The 26,407-nt window shown below is 43.6% G+C and overlaps 1 long non-coding RNA gene across 1 annotated transcript; it reads right to left on the reverse strand.

Moving 5' to 3' along the window:
• Positions 1-1,884: 1,884 nt before the first annotated feature.
• Positions 1,885-19,040, reverse strand: LOC105739327. Its single transcript, XR_001115234.1, has 3 exons — positions 18,905-19,040; positions 14,469-14,525; positions 1,885-2,126 (listed from the first exon to the last, which is right to left on the reverse strand). It is a non-coding gene; the product is annotated as an uncharacterized LOC105739327 (long non-coding RNA).
• Between the last annotated feature and the right edge of the window lie 7,367 nt (positions 19,041-26,407).

Raw genomic sequence — 26,407 nt, forward strand, 5'->3', positions numbered from 1 at the left:
TGATGGTTGCACAATGGTACTAATGCACTTAATGCCACCTAACTGTACACTTAAAATAGTTAAAATGGTAACTTTTATGCTATGTATATATATGCATATAAAAATATACAAATAAAATATAAAACCTATATAAGGTACTCACTGTGGTGCTTGGCATAATAGATATTAGGTTTAAAACTAAATAAATGAAATAAGATACCCTTTGCAAGAATGAGTGGTATCAAAGAGCTTTATAATCTGTAATGCGCCATCAAAATACATCATGTTCCCACCATGCTGTACCTGCAAGGTGAATTCTAGTGGCAGTGGATCACACCCAATGTGACAGTCAGTCGCTTCTGGAAAGGCTTCCTTTCCCACCACTTCCCTGCACATCAGCTTCTCGGCCTGTTTGCTGATGGGCAGTGGATGCCCCTAGAAACCGATGCAGACAGGTGTTTGGGCATCCCACTGTTGACGGAAAAGCAGAAGCAAATCATCCTCTAATTTGTTGGCCAATGAGTCCAGATCTTCATGATTCATAACTTGTTGGATGTTGTGTTTCAAAGCAAAGCTCAGCAGTGTGTGATTTCGGTAGTGTGGGAGAGAGGGCTTCTTTGAGTGTGGGGAATGTGGGGAACGCAGCCCACCACCCAGTCCTCGGAAGACTCGCCAGTGTTACTGCAGATCCCAGTGCCGAAGGCGGGTTTGCATTTCAAGTCCCGTGTCCACTCAGGAGGGAAAGTGGTCTGGGCTCTCTGGCCAATTTAAGGGAGATCAGAAGTTCTCTTACTTTTAAAGATTCTATCCCTACTTGCCTCAAAAGGATGCTCCCACATCCACACTGGCAGAGGGCTACTCAGGCTCAGGGATTGTCTCTGGGGTTTAATAACTTCCTTCTTTTCCTCTTAGGCACAGCCCAGGTCCAGGAGGCAGGAGACCTGGGTCCTGCCCTGCCACCTGCCATCACCATCTCAGGAAACTTGCAGAGATGCATCTAACTGCCTTGCACTTCAGTCTCTGGTACTGCAAAACTGGAACTCATCGTTCAGATCTGAGGTGGGTTGAGGAAAGGAGAAGGTGCTGGTGATGAAGAGGGCCTTGGAATGAGAGTCGGGGTCACACTGGCCACAACTTCTCCCATTCTCTGCTTGAAGTTCCTTTATGATTGGAGAGGCTGGCAAGTGAGGGAGGCAAGACCATCAGCTCTGGAGTCCGATGGTCCAGGTTTCAGATCCCTGTTCTACAACTTACTGACCTGTTTCAGTTTCCCCATCTGCAAAAGAGATTAAAAACACAAAACAGGCCGGGCGCAGTGGCTCACGCCTGTAATCCCAGCACTTTGGGAGGCCGAGGCAGGCAGATCACGAGGTCAGGAGATTGAGACCATCCTGCCTAACACGGTGAAACTCTATCTCTACTAAAAACACAAAAAAATTAGCCGGGCGTGGTGGCGGGCGCCTGTAGTCACAGTTACTCTGGAGTCTGAGGCAGGAGAATGGTGTGAACCCGAGAGGCGGAGCTTGCAGTGAGCGGAGATCGTGCCACTGCACTCCAGCCTGGGCGACAGAGCAAGACTCAGTCTCCGAAAACAAACAAACAAACAAACAAACGAACAACAACAACAAAAAAAACCCTGCCTGCCTTGTGTCGTTACTATGAGGATTAGCTAATTTGATTTTTGTTAAGCAATCCACACAGTTCCTGGCACATAGTAAACCACAGGCGAGCGCATGGGTTCCTCGTCCCTGTTGCATTTGACAGAGGACTTGCCTTAGTAGCGAGCTCTCTCTCCCCTGATATGTGCAGCTCTGGGATGTGGCTAATAGAAACAGATCTAAAGGGTTGGTGGGGATTGGGTGGAAAAGAGATTGTGGAACAATGATCAACACAGAAGCGACCCTGGAGATTTGCTAAAAGGTTCTCGCATTCCTTTAATTAACTTCCATGAGGGGAGGACAGAAATCAAATTAATAAGTCAGGAAAGAATGCTGACATTTAGGGAAAAAAATGAGCTTTGATGTCAAACAATCTTCAGTTCAGATCGACTCTCTCGTTGTGTGGCTTTAGGAAAGTTGTTTAACCTCTCTGAATCTCACCTTCTGTATCCAAAAAGTGTGCGTTGCATTCCTTTCCATTCAGGGTTCCTGTGAGAATTAAATGACATGACGTAAGTCAATATCTAGCTTAGCCCTGCTGTCTTCAATTTTTGCAGTTCCTCCTATCAAGAGGTGCAGTTTATTTTCTCATTGCTGAATATGGGTTGACCCTTGCGAGTGGCGTTGACCAGAAGAATGCTGTGGAGGTGACATCATGCAACTAGACCTTAAGAGACAGTGCAACTTTCACTGGGGCTGTCCTGAAGCACTGCCCAGAAACCTCAGATCAGGAAACTGGTCTAGCCTTCTGGAAGACGAGAGGCCCCCGGGAGGAGCACCAGGGTGTCCAGTCAAGTGTCCCAGCACAGCTGCTAGACATGTGCCTGAGGGCGTCTTGGGACCTTCCAGCTGAGACAAGCAGAAAATCACACGGCCAACAATTGTAAAGCAATTCTGGTTGATTTAAGTCGTCAAGTTTTGTGGGATGGTTGTGTTATATAGCAAAGCCCACTTGAAACAGCCCTTAATATAGACTGGTTGAATTGAGTAACTGTAGAAGTGAAAATCCCTCGAAAAATACAGCACATGCTTTTAAGCACAAGCTGCTATTATTATTCATACTGACTAGTTATAATAAGAATACAATAAGAGGTAACAATGTAACAATCATGGTTGTTTGATGACTTCTTATTTCCTGTCCCCTGGGAGAAGACCACAGTCAGTTGGAACAGGCTTTGACAGGCTCAAATAAGCAGCAACCTTCTTTGCACACAAACATTTTAAATCTCTCTGTCTTTTCCTGTCTGTAATAGCTCTGCATCGCCTCACTGGGCCACCTGGGATGGTGCCACAACTCCTATTAATATTGCCATACGTGGCAGCATTGCACTCGAGTCCCACGCTCTCAGCTGCCTGTGTGTGGCACAGAGCCTATTTTTAGTGTTTTACATCTATAATTATGTATGTTTCACTGCCTCTCAAATGCATATTTGCTCTGGGGAGAGGTTATGCTTATGTAATCTCAGCTATTTTTGATAGGACAAAATGTGTTATACCAACCTGCTAAGTCTCATTCAACCAGAGCAAACAGTCTAACAGTCTCTTCCTCACTCAAACTCCCATGTAAGCAGGGGTGATATTTGAGACATTTTGAGTACTGGTAAAACATTGTCACTGACAAATCAGAATAGAACCAGCCATTACATCACATTGGTGTTTACAGGTCTGTTCTTAAGGGCCAATTCAGACTACAAATCTATTCATGATTTTTACAAATTAACATTCCTTGCAAGGAAATCAATCAACTGGGAAGGGGAGCTCAGTGTGATCCTGGTGTTATCCAGATGACATCAGCCTTGTTGACTGCCTGGATCAGTTTCCCAAGGTGTCATGTCCTTGGCCAAGAAGTTTTTCCAAAGGAGTTTTCTAGCTCAGAAGGAAGAAGAACTGGCAAAGTCAAGACCAACTTGGTGGGCCTTAGTGATGGAGATATGGGGCCCAGGCCTAGCAGATGAAGCAGGTGACCTGGAGAGGCCCCCACTGTGAGGATGCTGTGGAGATCCAGACAGGGACATGGGTGAGGGTCAAAGCAGCTAAGCAGCTGACAGTGGGAAGCAAGCCGATAGGGGCAGGATCCCAGGCCTGCAGAAACCAGGAGATCTTAGATGCCCCAGGAAAGGGGATTCTGCCTAGGGGAAATACACAGTCTTTTACTCATTCATTTACTCACTCATTCATTCAGTGGGCATTGACAGAAGTGTCTCCTGGGAGCCAGATACTGCCCTAGTTGCCAGGGAAACAGACAAAAGCTTCTAGCTTACTTATAAGATATCTGTTTTTCTCTATGTATTAAAATGTTTGAGTAGAAAACTTAGAAAATACAGAAAAGAATAAAGAAGAAACCCCTTCTTCTGGATTGTCATCTCTTAAAGACCATCCTTGTTAATGTCTGGCTTATCTCATTATTTGTACATGATATATACTTTTTAACCTCAGAATTGGGATTGTAGCCTATAAACTATTTTTCACTCAGTATTATATTTCCAGAAGCTTCTTACACCTCTAATAGTTTTTCTGAATATGACTTTTAATGGCTGCAGAGAATCTCATTTTGGGGACTTGCTATTAATTATTTAATGGCCCTCAATTCTCATCAATGTTGTCTCCAAATAAAAAATTTTATATCCCCTTAAAATTGTCATTTATGGCCAGGCATGGTGGCTCACGCCTGTGTTCCTAGCACTTTGGGAGACTGAGGTGGGCAGATCACCTGAGGTCAGGAGTTTGAGACCAGCCTGGCCAACATGGTGAAATCGTCTCTACTAAAAATACAAAAGCCAGGCGTGGTGGCACATGCCTGTAATCCCAGCTACTCAGGAGGCTGAGACAGGAGAATCGCTTGAACCCCGGGAGGTGGAGGTTGCAGTGAGCCGAGATCACATCACTGCACTCCAGCTTGGGCAACAGAGTGAGACTCCATCTCAAAAAAAAAAAAAAATTGACATTTATATGCCACAAAAACATGCCACCTAGTACCTTCATGAGAAATGAAAATAAATAGAGTGGTGGTCTCTTCTATTTGAGAAGTATATCAGAACACAAGTGAGTGAAAGTTACAGTACTATATCAAATAACCTTAATTTGCTCTAGTTTGTACAAAAATTTTCAAACTTCCATACTTTTTCATACATTATTTTCACAATTATAACTAGCAAAATGATAATAATTGTCATTTGCAAGAGTACAGAGAAATGAACACTTACATATTTCTATTGAGAGTTCAAATTTCACTGTGTTGAAAGATTTTTAAATGCTCAGACCCAGCATTCACCTTCTAAGAATTTGTGCTAAGGAATTAATATTAAAGATATGTACAAAGATTTATGAAAAACAATATTTATATCAGCATTATTTTTGTGCTTAATACATAGTAACTTCTAAAAATGGAAGCTATAATTACCAGTACTAGCATCACCAATTCCCTTTCCAGCCCCATCTGGCTTTTAGAATAAGAATATTATAATTAATATACTTTTACATTGGGCTTCATCTCTTTCCAGAATTATTTTTTGACACTTGCATTGTTTTATAATCATGTTAACTGCAATTATTAAGAAATTAACTTGAAATTTTTGGGTTCTGTGTAAGCACTGTTTCTTTTATATTGCTTTTTCTCATATCTGAATTATTTATTTTGCTTCATTTTTCAGCCACCTGGAGCATTTCTTTGATGATTTTCGTTTTCAAGAAGTAATAGTCACGACATATGTTGTTTATGAATCTGTCCTCATAAGATTACCTGCACACTTTCGGAGGGCTGTGACTGGGATTGCGGACACCACCCTAGGAGTGGAAGCACAAAAAAGATTACGAATATACAAGAATGGCACCTTGGCTGCATATAGTCTTAGTTGTCAATCTCAATCCTCTGAAAGTTTTTGGATTTTGATAACATTTTATCTTAGAATTTGCTAAGAAGTGTGACCTAGTGCAATTTCTTTCTTTCTTCTTTTGAAGGTAATTTGGGTATTTCTACCCTACACCCCAGAGGACTAAATGATTATAGGATTTTAAATTTTTTATCCTTGAAATGCAAACATTTTAGCCATGTATGCATCAAAGAACTCTTAGAGGGGATAGCAGGTCTTTTCTTAGAAGGCCATACAGCTTTCTAAGTGGGTCATAGGGTCTGTAGTGGCCAGCATGCAATTCTGCTGTTATAGCAGAAAAGCCACCAGAAACAATGTATAAATGAGCAGGCATGGCTATGTTCCAATAAAACTTTATTTGCAAAAGCAGGTGAACAGCCTGCCGGGGCAGTTTGCCTCTAGATTCTACAGACACAAGTCTTGCTTCAGCTCAGGGGAATTTTCTGTTATATCTTGAGTTACTTTTTCTCTTTCATTTGCTCTGTTTCCACCATTTAAAATCTTACATGGAGAGTTGATCTGTAGCTTCCTTTCTAGCTTCCTCTCTCCTTTTTTCTTTCTCTCTCTCTTTCTTATTTTCTCCATTTCTTGTCGTCTTTTCACTGATTCTGGGAGGGTTCCTTGAGCTCACTTCTAAATTCACAGATTCTGTCTTCTGTTCTATTCAATCTGCTCTGTATTGCCCTAAAAACACTAGAACGTTTCCATGATTATGCTTTTCACTGGGAAACTGTCTTTCTGGATTTCAGGGCTTTCCATTAAAAGAAACAATATCTCTAATCTTATGGGAAATATGAAAATTAGAGATCACTTTTACCCTTGTTTATTGGTATAGTTTTACATCATGAGAGAGTATATGTTTTGATTTCTCGAAATAAGCTCTGTTTTTTAAATCACAGAAACTTTTCCTACCTCTGTTATGTTTTCTTTTATTGTACATATTTGCAGAGGGAAACCTGTTGATCCACTGTTACAACTTGAGAAAGATTCTGTTAGAAACCTATTTAAATATGTTACTCACAGAAGAGAAAAGGACTTCTCAGTCTATTCTGTAGGTGTTTTTCTAGTTTGGAGGTTCAGTTGACTATGAGGAACAGAAAGTGGGTGAGTGGGAAGGTGCAGCAGGAAAATGCACCATTTCCTGGCAGTTTCTTTTCACCCTGTGCAGGCATTGGGGCAGCAGCATCCGCAGTCATCTGCAGGGCTGAGATTTGCTCACTCCACTGCTCGGGACCCTCTCCTGGTTGTCCTCACCTAGCCTTTCCAGTGAGAGCTCCATTTACTCTCCTGTTGAGGCAGGAGGCAGAACTCAACTCTGGAGGTGGGGCTTGGACACCAGACCTAATTGAGGACTAGCTAAAACAGATCAGGGCCAGAAGCACCTCCCCGTAAGACACACCCATCAGTGGGCCATGTCAGTTCACCAGTGTCATGGCAACGCCCAGGAGATACCCCTCCCTTTTCATGGCAACACTCGACAACCCAGAAGTTACCTCCCTCATTCTAGACATTTCTGCATGGACCGCCCCTTATTTTGCATATAATTAAAATTGGGTATAACTGTGAGTACAGTGGCACTTCTAAGCTGCTACTCTGGGCACACAGCTTATAGGGCAGCCTGTCTTCTACTGTACATTGCTGCTTCAATAGAAGTAGCTGTTTAACACCACTGTCTTGCCCTTGAATTCTTTCCTGGGGGAGGCCAAGAACCCTCCTGGGCTAAGCCTCAATTTAGGGGCTGGCCTGTCCTGCATCAATATGGCAGGAAGGTTTATTATTGTCCTGAGCATGTACTTCTCTGCCATGACTGTACTAATAGCCCTAAATCAGGGCAGCAAATCCTTGCTTTCACTGAGTCTCCTTAGCAATAGTTTTTTCCTTCCCACACTATTTACACCACGTGAAGCCTGGTGTGAGTGGTGCTCTTGGCTGTTTCCTATCAGGGGCAGTGGGACAATTCCTCAAGTCCTTTAATCTGCCCCATACCAATTACCCTGGGGTCCACCATAGTAAATAACATGAACCCAAGGTTGAGGAGCTTTTGCAGCTCTTGGGGATCCCCTCCACTTCTGCGGGAGCCCTTCCCATGCCTGCATTAGACGGCAGGCTTCATTCAACCGCTTTCCTTCTCCATCACATCCTTTAAAGAAAAGTACTCAAGTTTCTAGGTTATCCATGGCTTAGTTTCTAGGGCTGATAGAGGTTTTCTTTCTTTCTTTCCTTCCTTTCTTTCTTCTTTCTTTCTTTCTTTCTTTCTTTCTTTCTTTCTTTCTTTCTTTCTTTCTTTCTTTCTTTCTTTCTTCTTTCTTTCTTTCTTTCTTTCCTTTCTTTCTTTCCTTTCTTTCTTTCTTTCTTCTTTCTTTCTTTCTTTCTTTCCTTTCTTTCTTTCCTTTCTTTCTTTCTTCTTTTTCTGTCTGTCTGTCTGTCTTTCTGTCTGTCTTTCTTTCTTTTCATTTTTTGTGTTTTAATTTGGTCATAATAAGGTTTGGAGAGGCAAGGGAAGTAAACAGATAAACTCGAATTGTTCTCTGAAAATGGAAGCCACAGTTTCTTCTTGATTCCTCCTGACAACTTGAATTAACAGACTTGGAAATTTTTCTCTTGCGTCTTGCAGTAACTCAATTCAGTTGGGAGGCACCTGTGGTCCTCCTTGTTGTGAACAGTTCTGTGTTCTCATACGCCTGTGATTTTTCTTTGTTTGCTTCTCTCCATTAACCCATTGCTAGGAGTTCTGTCACAGATCGTGTGGGTCCCTGTGTGAATAATTCAGGCCAGGACAATGGGAGAATGGAATGGATTAAACTGGATGGAGTTCTGTTTGGCTGATTCGAAGATCTAGAAGCCGAAGGAAGAAGAGGGAGCTAGAAGAGGCCAGGGTAAGGAGGTCAGCCTGGAAGGGAGCGGTGGCGGGAAGTTGGGACTCTCTGCTCAAGGTTCCTTTTCTGTGTTTGGTATTTGCAATGGGGGTCTTTCTATTGTGAACACAAAGCCCAACTTAGAGGGAGGTAACTGAGGGAGGGAAACCGAGGCGTAGTTCTGGTTTCAAGTACAGCTGAATTTAAAGTCAAAACAACATCCTTGAGAATCCAGTTTCTATCACTTCCTTGTGCTTCCTGCTGTGTTAGATTGATTCTTGGGCTCACTGTAGTGGCCCCTAAAACTTCTGGGTGATAAAGTGGCTACAACAGCTCCAGCCTCACCCCTCCTCCTCCCATCAGCTCAATTCCAACAGCATAGAGCTTGGATCTTTCCCTTGGTTTCCACTAAACATTTTTTTAAATTAATAAGAGCTTTATTGAGATGTAATTTACGTACCATACAGTTCACCCACTTAAAGTAAAATTCAGTGATTTTACTATATTCATGGAATTATACAACCATCAGCACAATCAATTTAAAAAAAATTTCATCACCTCAAAAAGAAACCCCATTCCCATTAGCAGTCACTCCCCATCTTCCTTTCTCCCAGCCCTAGGTAACCATGAATCCACTCTCTGTCTCTATGGATTTGCCTGTTCCGGACATTTCATACAATAGGTGGTCTTTTGCACTGGGCTTTTTTTACTTTGCATGATGTTTGAGAGGTTCACCTATGTTGCAGCATGTGCCTGAATCTTCTTTCTTTTCATGGCTGATAATACTCCATTGTATGGATGCATCACATTTTGTTTATACATTCACTGGTTGAAAGATACTTGGTTTGTTTCCACCTTTTGTCTGTTACAGTGCTGCTGGGATCATTAGTGTGCATTATGTGAACATTTGGTTTCATTTCTCTAGGGTAGGTATTGAGGAGTGGAATTGCAGGGTGATATAGTTCACCTTTTGAGAAACTGGCTGTTTTCCAAAGCAGCAATACTATTTTACACTCACATCAGCAGTGTCTAAGGGTTCAATTTCTCCACTTCCTTGCCAGTCTTGTTCAGATCTCTCTATCTGGCTGTAGCCATGCTTGTGTTGTGAAGTCATATCTTATGATGGACTCGCACTAAACTTTTGAGAGCCGTCCTGATTGGACCACCCTGGGTGGTGAGACCATTCCTGAATCAATCACTGTGTCAAGGTCCATTTTGTGCTGGATTGACCAGACCTGAGTCAAGAACCTCATCCTGGAGATCCTTCCAGACCATGTGGACTCAGAATGAAGAGAAGGGTTGACTCCAAGTTCAAAATCAGAGTCGTTACTAGAGTAAGAGGATCTGGGATGCTGGGAAGATGAGAATGCATGTCTACTAAAGCTCAGCCGCCAGCAGTCTGCTGGGGCTGTGCCCTGACCCAGGCCTGGGTGGAAGTTGGCTTCAGGGTTTAGTCCCAAGGAATTGCTGGTCTGGGGATCCCCTTCACTGTGTCCCTGGCACCATGGCCACTTATCCATGGCACTGACCAGTTCTAGAGGCTTTAGCCCACTCTCACCTCCAGTTTTCACCACAGCAGGGCTGTTGGTGAGGATCTGCAAAGACAGTTTTGAAATTTCTGTCAAACAGACCACTCTGTCCCATTCTGGAAATAATGAGTTCTTCAATCTGGCCCATCTGCTGTGTATCTAACAGACGTTCCTCAGACCTCCCGGCCTATAAATACCACCCTTTGCTAATACCCAGTATGGATAAGTTTTTTCTTATTTTTATATACAGTTGGTCATCTTCTGGGGAATCTGGGAGATAGACAGGTATGGGCTTATGTTGTTGTCTTCCTGCACTAGAGCGGTAACTCCAGCCTGCTTCCTGGAAACGGCTTATGACTCAAGCTATCTATTTCAAGACTGGGTTAAAAATGATGCTACTTCTACTAAGAATACAAAAATTAGCCAGGCATGGTGGTGTGATCTTGTACTCCCAGCTACTCAGGAGGCTGAGGCAGAAGAATCACTTGAACCCAGGAGGCAGAGGTTACAGTGAGCCAAGATCATGCTACTGCACTCCAGCCTAGGTGACAGAGGGAGTCTCTGTCAAAAAAAAAAAAAAAAGGGTGATGCTACTTCAAAACACATCATGTCTCATTGGATACTCTCTACATGATCAATAATATAACAGAAGTCAGGTGTCACCTTCTAAACCATGAAGGTTTACTACATGGTGGCACTATGGAAAACATTTTCATGTATTTCCTCATTTAATCCTGAAATCCCCATGTTATTCTCACGTTATAGGTAAGGAAACTGAAGCTCAGAGAAGTTAAGTGACTTGTCAAAAGTCACACAGTAAACCACAACAATTCACATGTAGTGCTAGAATTTTTAAGCGACCCTGCCTGCCACTGTGATCTTCCCATCACTTTATCTATCCAGACCCTCCTCCAATCCTGTAGAGCCTCCTCGTGAATATGAGAAACCCATACCCCGACCTGCTCCTTCCTGGTTTGGCCATCATCAGGGTCTGCCTGGCCTCTGGAGTAATCTGCTGTCTGGCTCCCTGACCCCAGTCTTGCTTTCTGCGATCCATCCTTTGCCCTCCAGCCAACATGAACTTTCTCCAGTGCAACACTGATTGTATCACTGCCTGATTCAAAAGGCTTCAAAGCCAAGAGTTGAAAACTCCTCAGTGCAGGGCAAGGCCAGGCTCCTGTGATGCTGTCTCTCTTGCTGCCTCCACACCCTCTGCTCTGCTGCTCATGTGAACCATTTGCAAGTCCATCAATGCACCATGCTGCTTCTCACTTCTGTCTTTGCACCACTTGTGATTTTGTCTTCTTACCTCTGTCCCCACCCCTTACACTTCACCAGTTTCACTTCTCTGTGCTCTTCATCCTTCAAGGCCAAATCTATGTAGCAGCCCGTAGAAGAAGACACTTCTTCAAAACCACCACCACAGACACAACCACCAGGCCTTTAGTCAGGGATGCAATGGCCTTGTAGCTTCGAATCACACCAGCCTACCTGGTTGACTTGCTTATTAGGTTGTCCTCAGAGTCAGAATAGAAAGACTGCTATGGTCATCTGGTCGACCTGAAACCCTTTTCTTAACAGAGATCAAAGTTTAACCCATATTCCATATGGCCCAGCTCATGTTCCCTGGATCATTTCAACAACCCAGGCATAAGGAGCCTTGGCCAATTTTTCCATCTGCAAATTGAAAGGGAATGTTTCCCCCAGATAATCTCCCAGGCCCTTTTCTACTGTAAATTTCAGGATTGCACGTACTGTCTTATCTTAGGGTCTACAATGAGCTAAACATGATCTCACATTTCCCCATCTCTCTCTGTCTCCTTGCCCCTTGTTCCTTGGTTACTTTCAGGGTACAGCCTGCTCCTGGAAAGTCGTCTGGGCTGTAAGGAGTGGGTACTGCACTTCCATTATTCATGAGTCCCAGGGCCGGCAGTCCTGCAGATGGAGGATTTGAGCAGTGGGTCCCCAGCAGGCTGCATGTCCTACTTGAGCAGGAATAAAAGGCCAGGTTGGATGCCTGCAGGAAGGGTAAACAAACCCATACATTTTCTACAAGAAAAGAAAAAAAGAACGAAAAGAAATATTGATTATGTGGCATTGAAGTGCCTGGGGCTTTAACAGACATTCAAAATTGGACGCATTGCTCAAGATCAATAGCAGGTTTTATGCTTCTGACCTAAAAAGTACCAGCTCTATGTAATTTAAACACTGACAGCCATGAGGATATCTCCTAGCATCTGGCCTGCTTTCCTCAGGTACCCTGGACACATCTGCTGGCTTCTCTGCAGCCATTTTCCTTTCCTTTTCTTTTTTTTTTTTTTTTTGCCAGAAGATGACAGTGGATAAATAAAAGGATTATTTTTGGAAATGTGGAATCAACTGCTTCTGATATCATTGCCTGAAATGATAACCTCAGACAGCACTGTTGCATGGCTGAAGATGGGGAGGTCAGCTCGTTGACAGGAGGCAGGGAGCAGGGGTGGGTTTCTGAGGTTGGAAATGAAGGACAGGAGAGGTGAGTGCTTCCCGGCCAACCTCCCAGGCCTGGGGCTGTGCTAGGGGCACACAGGTTTTCCCCTTGTCTTTGTGCCAGCCCATGGGATGGGAGGTGTCTGGTTTACAGAGGAAAAAACACAGTAACTTTCTTGATTGAGTGGGGATTTGGCTGCAGCTAAGGGGTTGGCCAGGTGATTTCTAGGGGAACATTTGTGTCTAAGAATTTTTATACGTGCATATGCACGTGTACGCAGACACACACTCACACATACTTCTTGTTGGCTGGGGACAAACAGAAGCAGAAGAGGACTGTCCCTGTTATGGCAATGGGCCCTGATGGGCTGAGATTCCATCCTGGCTACATCAATTATTAGCTGTGACTTGAGACCAGCTACTTAGTTTGCCTTTCTCTCAGTTTCTTCATATGCAAAATGGAGGTGATAATCATAATTAATAATAATTATATCTACAGTTTAGGGTTCTCGGGAATATTAAAAGAGTCTCTACAGGTAAAGTTTAGCATGGAACAAGCACACGATAAGTGTTAGCGGACTTCAGTAAGCAGGCAGGTTTGGCAGAGAATGTGGCTGCTTCAGGTTGCCAGGATGCAGGCTGAGATGTTGATTTCAACAGCAAGTCCAGTTCAGCAGGGCCGAGGTGAGCCAACACCCACCCCAACATCCCAGGCAGATGCACACAGGTAAAGCATGGCACCAGCCTTTCAGGGGGTAGGTTCCTACCTGTGGCTCCAGCTGCCCTCACCATATCTCAGGCAGTGCCCTCGGGTCCTCACTGGAGCAGGCACCTTAACTGGGTGAGCCTGCAGCTTTTCTGGGTGCCGGATTCTCTTAACCCCCACCCAGAGACGATCTGTGCCCCTTCTGTGCTGGCTTTGTTTATGGGCACAGAGTGCATATGTTGGGCAGAGTTGTGTAAAGTTCTCTTTTCCCCCCTTAATTTTGTGGCAGGATAAGACAGTTAATCTGTTTTGACATGCTATCTAAATGGCCCTCAGATCAGTATACGGAAGAAGCCATCCATAAGTCATGTCTTTTATACACATGTACTGGTGTGTACAAGAGGGAGAGTTATATTGGCTGCGAGAGGCAGAATAATAATGGCCGTTATTACGGCGATTTCAGGGTCGCCACATTCACTCCACATATCAAATCCTCTTTCAATGAGGCCAGTTCCATCAGCTGTCAGATTCTATTAAATATATCCCTCAGACCCACTGACCAGCTGACAGGAGAGAAACTCAAAACCACACACCCCCCATTAGCATCATAAAATGTGAAGTCAGCTGGAAGGGATGATAACAGAACTGAAAACAGAAGAGATGAAAATCTGCAATGCCCTCGTGTCCTCCTAAATAGAAACCCCAAGAGTTACAAACACACCCATAAAATACCAAGGTGAAACAACAACAACAAAAACAAAATCATGACAAAGATCATCCTGTTGTATGCTTCATAACATAGAATGGTTCTTTTACCTTTTGTTAATGTGAGATTTGCATAAATGTTTCATGAGGTTAATACAATGCATAAACCAAAATGTTTATTAGGCAACATCTGTGCTGTTTTCCCAGATAATGCAGTGTTTCTTCCAAGTCAATGAAATATAACCTATCATAAGGTTGGGTTGTTAAAATACTTGTGCAAAGGCTGTGATCATATTTTACGCTTTTGCAGATGCTCTGGTTCTACCAGAGAATTTCTTAATCAGACAAGAGCTCAAGATGGCTGGCACCTTAAAAGAAGGTGTAGAGGTTCCCTTGGAGACAGAGCAAGAGAGGAGAAGAAAGATTTCTGTGAGTTGACTAGATTTGCTTCTCCATTTCTTCAATCTAACTTTCTAAATTTGGATTTGTTTGCAGAGATGTTCGCTTAATACTTGGAGGAAAAAACAATTAGATCTGTACTTAGAATCTACCAAGAAGCAGAGAGTGGGTCAAAATGCCCAATGGCTTTATGCAGCTACAATCCTATCATAATATTGGTTCCATATGGGACTCTTTAAAGGAAAAAACAAAAAAAGTTATGAGACCAATAATTTTTAATGAAACTTGGCTTAGCTCACAAGCAAGGCCAACAGATGAAACAGCAGCCCAAGCTGGAAACACGATTTTTCTTCTTCCTGGCAGGGATGAAAGAAAGCATTGTTTCAATTAAGAAAGAACCTAATAGAGGTATGTTTTGTATTATCAATTTTATGCATGTAAAGATTTAGACATTGTCTCTCTCTCAACATCTTTAAGGGAGTCCCTCTCTTTCTCTGATGGCTGTGTGAGATCATTTTAAATGTGGGAGCCTTCCTGACCCTGCTTTTTGGGTTGGACTTTTGATGGAAAGTTTTAGTAAAAAATTGTTGAAAGCTCTTGTCTCCATCAATTTGGGGCAGATTTTGGAGGTAGAGAAACTTACCAGAAAATGAGGATGGCAGTCTGTCTATCTATCATCTATCTGTCTTTCTATCTATTATCTCTCTATCTCCCTGTAGCATGAGATTTCCCAGTAGTGACATTTTGGGCTGGATAATTCTTTGTTGTAAGGGGCTGCCCTGTGAATTAGGTATGATGTTCAGCAGTTTCCCTGTCCTCTACCCATTAGATGCCAGTAGCATCCTTTCCCCAGTTTGTGACAACCCCAAAAGCCTCCAGATATTGCCAAATGTCGCTTGGAAGGTAACACTGCCCACAAGTTGAGTGTTTTAGTATTTTCCATGAAACACTTGGACATTTGTTTACCGCCATATCTGAGTGTCCTGTGTAGGATTATTTGCTTAAGGACAAAGGTGAGTTTTTATTTAGGTAGCATCTGAGTCTGCTCGTATCTAGTGGCCTAGCTCTGTCTGGGTTGGAAAAACTCCATATGTTAGAACACAGAAGAAGAATACGGGTTGTAAATGGCGGCCCATGCTGCCCATGCCACTGTGGAATGAAATGACCTACAGAAGGAGCCTCTTGTCCAGGTTCCTGCCTTCAGATGAAACAACTAGGCTCAAAGAGTGTTGGTTCAGCCATCACAAGTGTCCAACTGGGGTGGGGGATCTTCCCGGCACCTCCACCTTGTCTCTGCCTTGCGCATCACTCCATTTTATATTTTCTTGAGCTCTTACTGCTATTTGAAATGATCTTGCTTATTTATGTGTATAAATTTGCCTCTATTTTCAATTAACTGTCTCCCCAACTAGAATGCAAACTCCATGAGAGTAAGGACTTTACTTGCTTTAAATGTAGCCGTTTGTCCAAACTTAGGGGCTTTAGTATCAGACCCAAGATCTGCTGCTTATTAGCTACACTGAATTTGGGCAGCTATTTAGCTTCACTAAGCTACATTTTCCTTCTCTGTAGAATAATAATAATAATAATAATAATAGGATTGGTTCCTATCTGATGGAATTAAATGAGATCATACTTAACACATAATACGTGCTCCACAAATACAAGCTCTTATTGCTCAACCACCATAATCATACCTAACACAGTGGTGCCTGGTATGGAAAGAAACACAATAAATATTAGTGAAGTAAACGAATGAATGAATGAACAAATTCTCTTGTGTCTGTCTCTAATTTTATTTTTTTTTTAAGATGGAGTCTCACTCTTGTCACCCAGACTGGAGTGCAGTGGCCGGATCTTGGCTCACTGCAACCTCTGCCTCCCAGGTTCAAGCAGTTCGCTTGCCTCAGCCTCCCCAGTAGGTGGGATTACAGGCACCCGCCACCAAGCCCGGCTAATTTTTTTTTTTTTATTGTTAGTAGAGAAGGGGTTTCACCATGTTGGCCAGGCTGACCTCGAGTGATCCACCCACTTCGGCCTCCCAAAGTTCTGGGATTACAGGTGTGAGTCACTGCGCCCAGCCTCTAATTTTGAATTTCTCTTGTCACAGTTGATAATTTGCTATCAAATCCCCTTTCCTATTTTCACTGGAGCTGGAATGCCATGGTCTGATAGAATGTTTGTTTCTAAGCAAGTAATTATAGCAATCATATATAAATAAAATATATATTGGGAACAATATATACCCAATTTTTTTTTTTGGGTAACATCCCAATTGATGGTATGTCTTCTCTTAGGAAATATAATTCTCTGCAAAGGACTTCATTATTTTCTGAAATTCAGTTTCCTGCTGACCCAGACAGTCTTCTCTTTCTCATGGGTTTGTGGGGAATCTGTCAATGTCCCGAACTAGGGGAAAGTTGGAGAGGGACAGTGGCAAGTGGAGTGCTTGGGTGAGAGGCAGTGGAGTTCTGGAAGGGAGAGGAGTGTTGGGTGAGAGGCAGTGCAGTTCTGCAAGGGAGAGGAGTGCTTGGGTGAGAGGCAGTGGAGTTCTGGAAGGGAGAGGAGTGTTGGGTGAGAGGCAGTGCAGTTCTGCAAGGGAGAGGAGTGCTTGGATGAGAGGCAGTGCAGTTCTGGAAGGGAGAGGAGTGTTGAGTGAGAGGCAGTGGAGTTCTGGAAGGGAGAGGAGTGCATGGGTGAGAGGCAGTGGAGTTCTGGAAGGGAGAGGAGTGCTTGGGTGACAGGCAGTGGAGTTCTGGAAGGGAGTGGAGTGCATGGGTGAGAGGCAGTGCAGTTCTGGAAGGGAGACGCAGTGCTTTGGGTGCATATGACATTGCTCAGCCTCCTCCAGCATCCAAGCGGCAAATCACCATGTGTGAGAAATATGCTCAATCAGAGAAGAAAAAGAGATGTAATTATGTCATTTATAATGAATTCTGAAGGAAACAAAGAATTTAAGAAGGAAAACTCTGGAGACAACCAGAGATCCGAAGCCTTTCGGATCATCTGAGCTGCCCTGGAGAAGACGCATAGCTGATCAAACATTTGTGCCGATCATAGGAGGCCATCCCAGCCCCTGAGAATGCTCGGGAGGAAGCAGAAAAACTCAGGAGCCCAAGCAAACACAGTCCAGCTTTTATTAAAGAAATTATACGCTCCTCTCAGCTTCTACTCGCATCGATAATATCAACTTTTGGACAAACGCATCTCTCTGGGGAACAGGTTCTGAGACTGGCTCCTAATCTTCTTTCTTTGAAGTATCCAAGGGCTTAAAGGCATGTGTCAATATCTGGGGCCTCTGGCCTTTGTAGGAGGGGGTTTGAAAGGGTCCTGCTGTGGAGGAGAGTGAGACCACCAGCGTCCACATCCCCCTTTCCAGGCCGACTGTTTCCATCCAGCCAGCCTTCAGCCTCCAGACCACCGCCTGCCCACGCTGCAGTAAGAACTCCCTGAGGATCCTGGTGTCTCATAAAGAGGTGGTCACCATGCACCTCCTGTTTTAACTCAGGCCATGCTCAGGGGGTTCCACTTTCAAGAACTAAATATTTCTAAAAGATTGATTACAGCACTTGTTATATCATATGATATGGAATACCATCAACTAACTCTTTTGAAAATTATAATGAGAATTGAGTTTATGAATATCTTTGTATATTATTGTCTTGACCAGCATTTCCCAAGTGTGCTGCTAATGTAGCAGCCAACACCTACTTCCTGTGTATTCTCTCACAGGCCCTGTGCTAAGCACACGCTTCATCAGACGTGCTCTTCACAGCAGCCCCAGGAGATAAGTATTATTATGCTCATTTTATTGAATCCAGATCCCATATTTTAACCTAAGTTTTTGTGGTCAAGTGAGTTTGTAAAAGTCAGAGTTAACCAAGATTAATGGATTTTGTTACTATAGGAATTCTCAGCTTTTTAATATGTTTATATCCATTAGCAATCTCCAAGAGGGAGAATAAACTATGTAAACTTTTCCAAACATACTTTACCATGGAACACTTTTTTCCCCTAGTGTTATTTCCAGGGGTTAGTTTTCTATAGGAACCTTGCTAGGGAGGATTATGTCCTAAAGAGACACAGACTCTACTTTCTGGATTAGTCACAAGGCTACAAAGTGGATCATTGGATGAGTTTTTTAATGAGTTCTTATGTTTCTATAAACTGCTTTCAAAATTGCAATATCAGAATTGAAAACTTGATATAGAGCCAGGGTTATACCATGCTGGATATCAAAAGTCATGGGAATAGTTTGGCAGAATTTTCACTGCTTATAAAAACTCTCACCAAGCTCCTTCATTTTACCCTCTAGTTACCAATTTCCTAACTTACAGGATCTTTTCCCAGGACTAGAAGAGATTCTTTCAGCAGAACCTCTATAGCTTACCTGAGAGCAGGGGCTAAACAGTCCATAGACTAAATCTGGCCCACTGCCTGCTTTTGTAAATAAAGTTTTATTGGAACATATCCATACACATTCCTTTACATAGCGCCTAAGCTGCTTTCACACTATAAGGGCAGAGTTGAGTAGCTGTAACAGAAACTATACAGACCACAGAGCCTAAAATATTTACTATGTGATCTTTTTCACAAAAAGTTTGTCAACTCTTGCCTTAGAGCAACATATTTACAATGATTATAGAACCTGGCTACAACGCAAAACTTCTTCAGTAGAAGCCACTGCCTAATATACCATGAATTCAATTTGAAGCAAGCTATTGCCATGGCTTACCCATTCTTTAAGTTCAGAGATCCTATGTAAAGCATGTTTTCTGCAGAAGGAAAAAGGAAAAAGACACCAGCATTGATTGAGCTGTGATTAGGTATCTGGAATGGCACATATATTGTCCCATTTGTAACAATTTAGAAAAGCAGATGGTGACCCCATTTTATGCAGAAGCATTTAATTAATTAATTAATTAATTAACATTTAATTCCTAAACATTTAATTCCTAAAGCAATTAATTCAATGAGGTGAAGTCATTTGATCAAGGCTAAACAGTAAAGTATTTGCATCTCAAACTCTGACTCAAAGATGGGTGCTGATTCTATAGAATGGTTAAGAGTGAAAGAGCTGGAATTACCTGGCCAAGATTCCAATTCTAGCTCTGTCATGAACTAGCTTTGTGACTTGTGCAAGTGACATAACTGTGTGCCTCAATTTCCTCACCTGTAAAATGGGAAAGAAAAATACTATTTTAATAGGGTTTTGAGAACTAAATGAGTTAATTCGTGATACCTGACATATTAAAGGTACTGAGCATGTGTTAGTTGTTAATGTTAAATGGGGAGGGGCATCAAAGGATGGAGGATGACATCCAAACTTCTGGCTTGAACAAATTCTGAGTTGGGATGGCATATTCACCTTATCAGGTATATAAGTGAAGCTCTTGAGAGCAAGGAGTATTTTCTTGTGTCTTCCGTACACCCACCTGTCCCCTCAAGTGCCTTGGACAACATATTCCACTGATGCTTACTGGTTAGTTGAAGGTGGAATTGAGGAACAAGGACTATCAGGAAAGTGAAATTTTTTTTAATTTTTAATTTTTATAAATTTAGGGGGTACAAGTGCAGGTTTCTTACATGGATATGTTGCATAGTGGTGAAGTCTGGGCTTTTAATGTGCCCGTCACCTGAATAATGAACATTGTACCCAATGGGTAATTTTTCAACTCTCACCCCCTTCACACACTGTCCCACCTTTTGGAGTCTCCAGTGTCTGTTATTCCACTCTGCATGTCTGTGCGTACCCACTGCTTAGCTCCCACTTATAAGTGAGAACATGTGGCATTTGACTTTCTGTTTCTGAGTTATTTCACTTCGGCTAATGGTCTCCAGTTCCATCTATGCTGTTGCAAAAGACATGATTTCATTCTTTTTTATGGCTGAATAGTATTCCTACATATCTATATATCCTATATATCTATATCCTATATATCCTATATATATCACATAGGAAAGTGGCATCTTGAGCTCCTAAAACTGTTGGCAGAATGAGCTAATGTGGGGAGCTTGGTTGGCATCAGTGACTAATTTTTGCTTCAGCTTCAGAGGACTGGGCCTTTGCCTAATATGTCAGTGATCCCACCATCCCAAGCTTAGTGCCTTAAAACGACAATCATTTATCATCTCTCCAAGATTCTGTGGGTTGATTGAACACTGTGGGGGGTGGTTCTTCCGTTCCAGGTGTTGCTGATTAGAGCTGGAATCATCTGGGGACTCAATTCTGCTGGAGCAACCAAGAGGGCTGTCTCACACGGTCGCAGTTGATCCTGGCTGTGGGCTTGGAGTCCATTCGGGGCTGTTGAGCAGAGCACCTTGATTTACCTCCATGTGGCCTCTCCTTTGACTTGGACATCTCACTGTGTAACTATTGGGCTCCAAGGGAAGAAAGCTTAACTGTCCTTCTCGAAGTCTGCAATTGGAAGTCCCAAGAAAATTTTTGTGCCCAAATTCAAGGAAGGAGGAAAGGGACTGCCTTTGGATGACTAAGAATTAGTGGTCATCTTTAAGCCACCATATCCAAACTCCTGGACTCGTGTCTGACCTTGCCCTGGAGCTGGTCAGCTGCAGCCAGAATCTTCCTTACAGAAAAGTCACTCCCATTATTCTGTTTGTGAGTTTACCCAGGTCTTAACTTTCACTGGGTGTCTCAGTGTGTGACCATTGCTGTCTGTTCATAAGGCCTGAAGGAAGGTATTATCACGCCCCCTCCTTGCCCTTTCATTGAGCTTCCTAAAGCAATTTCAACCTTGCCCACACCTCTGCCTTTACAGATCTTCCTCCTCTACACCTAAATAACTCTCACTCGCCCTTCCTGTCTCAACTTAGGAGCCACCTCCTCCAGGAAGCACTCCCCTGTCTCAGTGCTCTCAATGCATCATGATTTTAACCCCTTACCTGGCCCTGCCCATCCAATCATTGCATTTTTCCCTCGAGTTGTCATGGGCTGCTCACTTCTTGATCATCTCCATTAGACAGAAGGTTTCACAAAGGGTAGGACTGTGCTTAATTCTCCATTGCGTTCTCAGAGCCTCACATGGTGCCTGGGATCTAGTTGGTGCTTAATAAATTAAATCTCCCCACTATTTCCTACTCTCCTACTCCCAGAATCCATGCCACCAAGAAGGCTAAAGATAGGCAATTGTAAGAAGGAAAGCCAAGGAGAAGTTAGTAGGGAAAGCCTGAGAGCCCAGGGGGAAGGGAACTGAGAGACGCTAAGAACACGGTGCAGGTGGGGGACCACTTTGCTGGGCCAAGAATTCTGGTATCATTCACTCAAAGTCAGGCACTTGTGTCCCAGTGGTTTCCTGAGCTTTGGTAAAGTCTTAAACCCCAATAAATGCTTTATTCACATCCAAGAACACTTGGTGTGGCTCAAAGACCCTGCCTAGGGAAGAGAAGGGGGCACACTGAGAAGGAGACCCTGCCTAGGGAGGAGAAGGGGGCACGCTGAGAAGGCGACCCTGCCTAGGGAGAGGGGGCCGAGAAGGCGACCCTGCCTAGGGAGGAGAAGGGGCACGCTGAGAAGGAGACCCTGCCTAGGGAGGAGAATGGGCACCCTGAGAAGGTCACATCTTTGGGTTCCCCCTGAAAATGTTCTTCCAAAGCAAACACGTGAGTTTATAAAGGCAGGTTCATAAAAAAGAAATCAGAGGGGAAGTCATGGATCTAATAATGCCCCAAGCCCTTATACTTTCACACAGGCATCTGGTGCCTGACCCCCCAGTCGGATTGAGCCACCCACCCAGATGATAGCTGGCCTCTAAGCTGAGGGGCCTGGGGAGGCTTCAGTGATCCCTCTGCTGTAAATGCTGCCTCGGCTGGCCTGTAACTCTGGGGCTGTGGAGGTGAGTGTTTATTCATAATAAGTAGCACCTGGCTGAGCAGGGGCCTCTCCCACCTGCAACATTCTAGGTCATACAGGCAGAGCTCAGGCTGTGGTCTTCTGGGGACAGGTTTCAAAGCAGCTCCTTAATGGCCCTCCCCTGGGTACTAAACAAAACTGCTCCTCCTCTCTGTATTCTCTTCACCCAGACTTTTTCCTCCCTAAGAGCCATGTCCCACATCCCAGCTCGCAGCATTGACCTCTTCCTTACTTATTCTGCACAAAATGCAAGTGTGTATTTCCTGCACACCTTGCTTTTGATATCCCAGAGCAGAGAAGAGGGTCTGAACTAAAACTGTAGGGGCAGAAAGAACAAAAGCAGCTATCACCCTTAGCTTCCCTCGGCACGGCACTCACATGCCAACATTTGTCACACGCAAATGAACATGCTGTTCCCAACATGATAAATTTCACATCAGTCCTGCTGACTTGGGTTTACTAATTGCCTGATAGCATTTTCTTTGTTAAGCTTCACTGTGATCATCACACTTTTTGTTGAACTGACGATAGAAATATTCCGCAGCCAACAACCCAAATGCAGCCCAATGCACGAGGACCCTGATCTTTCATGATGGGGGTACATGCAGGTACAAGTGTCATTGTTCAGGCCTCCAAGCCTCCAGTCTCTGAAACTGATGTCTGTGCAGGGCTTCCTGGGGCTGCCATAATGCAAAACTTCAGGAAGATGCCATTCACACTGTGCTCCTGTGCCCAACGTCCCTGGAAGGGAGTGGGGTACAATTGTGCACACTACCCAGTGGCCCTGGAAAACTCCATTCTGAATCTGGGGATATGGCTGGACAAAATGCAGGGAAACTAGTGAAGCTGTTTACTAAAGGCAACTGGAGCAGGGCCCAGGGAGAGAGCACCCATATTCACAACGTTGTTCTAGGTTGTGTTTTTTAAATTCTGAGCTGCCTGCCTCCCTCCCCAAGGCCCTTTGATGGAGGCAACATTAGTTTTACTGGTCAAGTCCAGTTGTCAAATGATACCCAGGGAAAGAGAGACAGCCTGGATACTAAGGAATGATTAAAATACAACTGGGGTTTGGGGAGAGTAAGGGGAAACGCTGTGGAACTTGGGGGTCCCTTCTCTGTGGGGGCAGTGACAGAGTGAGCCACAGGATCTCCTCACCTAATCTGCACGCTCCCTCCTAGCAATGAGGTGCAGCCTTCTTATCAGCTGAAGAATTCAGCCAGCCGATCAGGGTCGCATACCACACAGTGACTGGGCCTGGCTCGGCTGTCTAGCCAAGAACAGACCGGTCTTTGTTCCTGTGTGACTAGGGGTGCTACTCAGGGGTGGAGAATCTAGGGTGGGTGCAATTATGAGATTTTTTTTAAGGTATAGAAATTGTATCTCCCATCTTGGACCATGGGAAAATAAACTGAAGGAGTATGATGTTGAAAGAGGAGAAAGTGGGGTCTTTTTCATTGCTGGAAATTCCTCTTCCCAAAGTGGACCATGAGTTCACCTGCCTTCCTATTGTTGCAAGAGCCACCACTGGGGTCAAAACACTGAACTTAACTTTCAAATCTCCTGAAGTCATATCCTCTAAGGACTCATAATCCCAAAGCCTTGGCATTTAAAGAATTCTTATAGGTCATCCATTCATCCATCCATACTTCCATCCATCAATCCATCCATCTATTCATCCATCCATCTATCCATCCATCTATCCACCCACTCATTCACCCATCCATCCACCCCCCTTTTACCCACCCAACTACCCATCCACCTATCCACCTATCTATACATCACTCATCCATACATCCACTCATCTACCCATCAATCCATCCACCCACCCATTCATCCATCAATCCATCCATCCATCCAACAACCATTTATTGAGAACATACTATGTGCCACCCAGTGGTGAACAAGAGAAACAACGACCCTCCTATCATGGAACTGACATGCTATTGGGGGAGATGGACAGTAAATAAGTAAGCAAACAAATAAGCAAAACAATTACCAGATCATGGTAGATACCCAAAGAGAGAAAACCAATGAAACATGAGAAAATTAGTGGAGAGGACTGGTGTGATCAGGAAAGGCCTCTCCCAGGAGGTAACATTTAAGCTGAAAAATAAAGGACAAGAATAAGCCAGCCATACAAAATAAAAATGAAAACAAAACAAAACAAACAAATAAACAAAAAATGGGAGAAGAGCAGAGAGAACAGCAAGTGTTAATTAAGAGTATTTTCTCAAGTAGGCACAAGCTTGGCAGGTTTGAGGGGCAAAAAGGAGGCCAGCATGGCTGGAGCAGGGGGAACTTTGCAAAAACCTTTTGTTCCAATGAAAATAACACAAAATCTAATATAAAATAAATCAGAGCAGAGGGATTCAGATAAAGTCTGGTTAAAACCACTGATAAGATTCACCACTGCCAGAAACTAAGATTTCCCGTATAATATTCAGCATTTGTTTGAACTCTTTGGTGATGCCGAACGATTACCTCCAAAATCAAAGTTTATCGGCACCTCAGGAGTGTATAAGTCTCAAGGGAGCAGGGCTCATGGCAGGCAGGGCTTTCCTTGGGGTAACATCTTCCCAAACAAAAATTCTGCATATTTGCTTAAGGGTTGACACTCCATCGGCCAAATAGCATCAGGCTGTGGCTTCCCCCTCCCAGCCAGCTGTAGGCTTATCCAGCTGGTTCTCGCTGAGCAGTGCACAGGACATATTTCAGACCAGGAGACTTTGAAGTATGTGTTCTCTTAAGGCTTAACAATGTCAAGCTTCATAACCCAAGAACTGGCTTGCTAGCTTCCTACTTTAAATTGCTCATAATTTGAAACATGCAAACATTTCCACTTTATCAAGCAGAGCTACTAAACGTATTATTGCTGGAACCTGCATGTTTTATGGTCTCCATACAGCCAGGGAGCTGAGTTTTATTAAAATAGACTGTTAAGAGGCTCAATTCATTATGGAATCTTTCAGGCCCCAGAATGAAAGAGTTTTGTTTATTCTAAGGGCCAAAAAAAAGGGTCAGGAAGAGAGTGAGGATAACTCTGTGTGTGCATCTCTGTGTATGTGCATGTGAGAGTGTGTGTGTGTGTGTGTGTGTGTGGCAGGGGAAGAGGTGGGAAAAAGGTAGAGACCACCAACAGTCTCAGCCCTGGCCCTCACTGCCCCTTCCACCCCACTTCTTGTACCAGCTGCCTGTCTGAGGCCGAACATTTGATTGTGGGTCTGTTACTTATGGTAGAGCTGGGTCTGGCTTCGAGACAACTGGAATTTAGCAAAGAAGGGTGATCCTCTAGGGGGAACAAAAGAAGCTCAAGGGCTCCTCTGAGAGTGAGTACACCAAGGATTTAAAAAATAGAATCTAGTGAACAAACACTAGGCACAAAACTTTTAAAAAGGATATTGATGGTGCAAACAGGCAAGGCTGCATCTTTCCATTCAGTATATTCCTGGGATGGGGGCAGTATTTAATGATTTTAAGGATAAGACCATGTAATAAAGCCATTCCTATGTATTCAGGTAACCTTCATTACTTGCTAGAGCAGAGATATGGAACTTCTTGTAGCATGTTGCTCCTAGCCTGCTATATCTCATTGGCATGCTAGCCCCCATGCTCTCCTGGTTACAGAGGTAAGGTCTTGAGACTTTACAGGGTGGTGAAGAGGTATCCACTTGTCCTCGTATCCAAGTTAAGCCTGCAGTTAGATTCTAGCCCCAGACTAGTATCTGTCTGGCAGCAATTGCAAGAGAGACCCCAAGTGACACCAGCAGAAGAGACACCCAGCTGAGCACAGTCAGCCCATAGAAATAGGAGAGATAATAAACAGTTGATGTTGTTTTAAGTCACTAAGGTCTGGGTTGATTGATTATGTAACAATAAGTAGTCAAAACACCACATTTCACTCCCTTCTTTTACTTGGAGGATTTGGGGAAAAAAAAAAGCAGTTCTTACAGTGTAGACAAAGGTGTCTTCCAGTCATGCTGATTATAGTGATGATGATAATAATATAGCTGTCATTTATTTAGCACTTAGAATGCACCAGACAGTATGTCTAAGTGTTTGATTTTATATGTCACCTGAGTTAGATTCTACTATTGTCTCCACTTTACAGATAAGAAAACTGAAGCTCAGAATCTGAGTCCACAGTCCTGGCTAACTCTACAGTCCAACTCTTGCAGCCAGGCCTTAAACCCTGTGACACTGCTGTCAACACAAGTTTCTGCACATGGGAAATGCTCAGCAATGTTAGCTGGCACAAATTATGCCAGCAAGTCCTCTGGACTCTCCCTTCATCCCACCTTTACTAAGTATTGCCTGGTTGCCAGGAACTGTGCTGGATTCCAGGAATGTCTCGAAAGCCTGGCATGAAAC

This window comes from Nomascus leucogenys, chromosome 2 (genome assembly GCF_006542625.1).
Source record: "Nomascus leucogenys isolate Asia chromosome 2, Asia_NLE_v1, whole genome shotgun sequence".
Lineage (NCBI taxonomy): Eukaryota > Metazoa > Chordata > Mammalia > Primates > Hylobatidae > Nomascus > Nomascus leucogenys.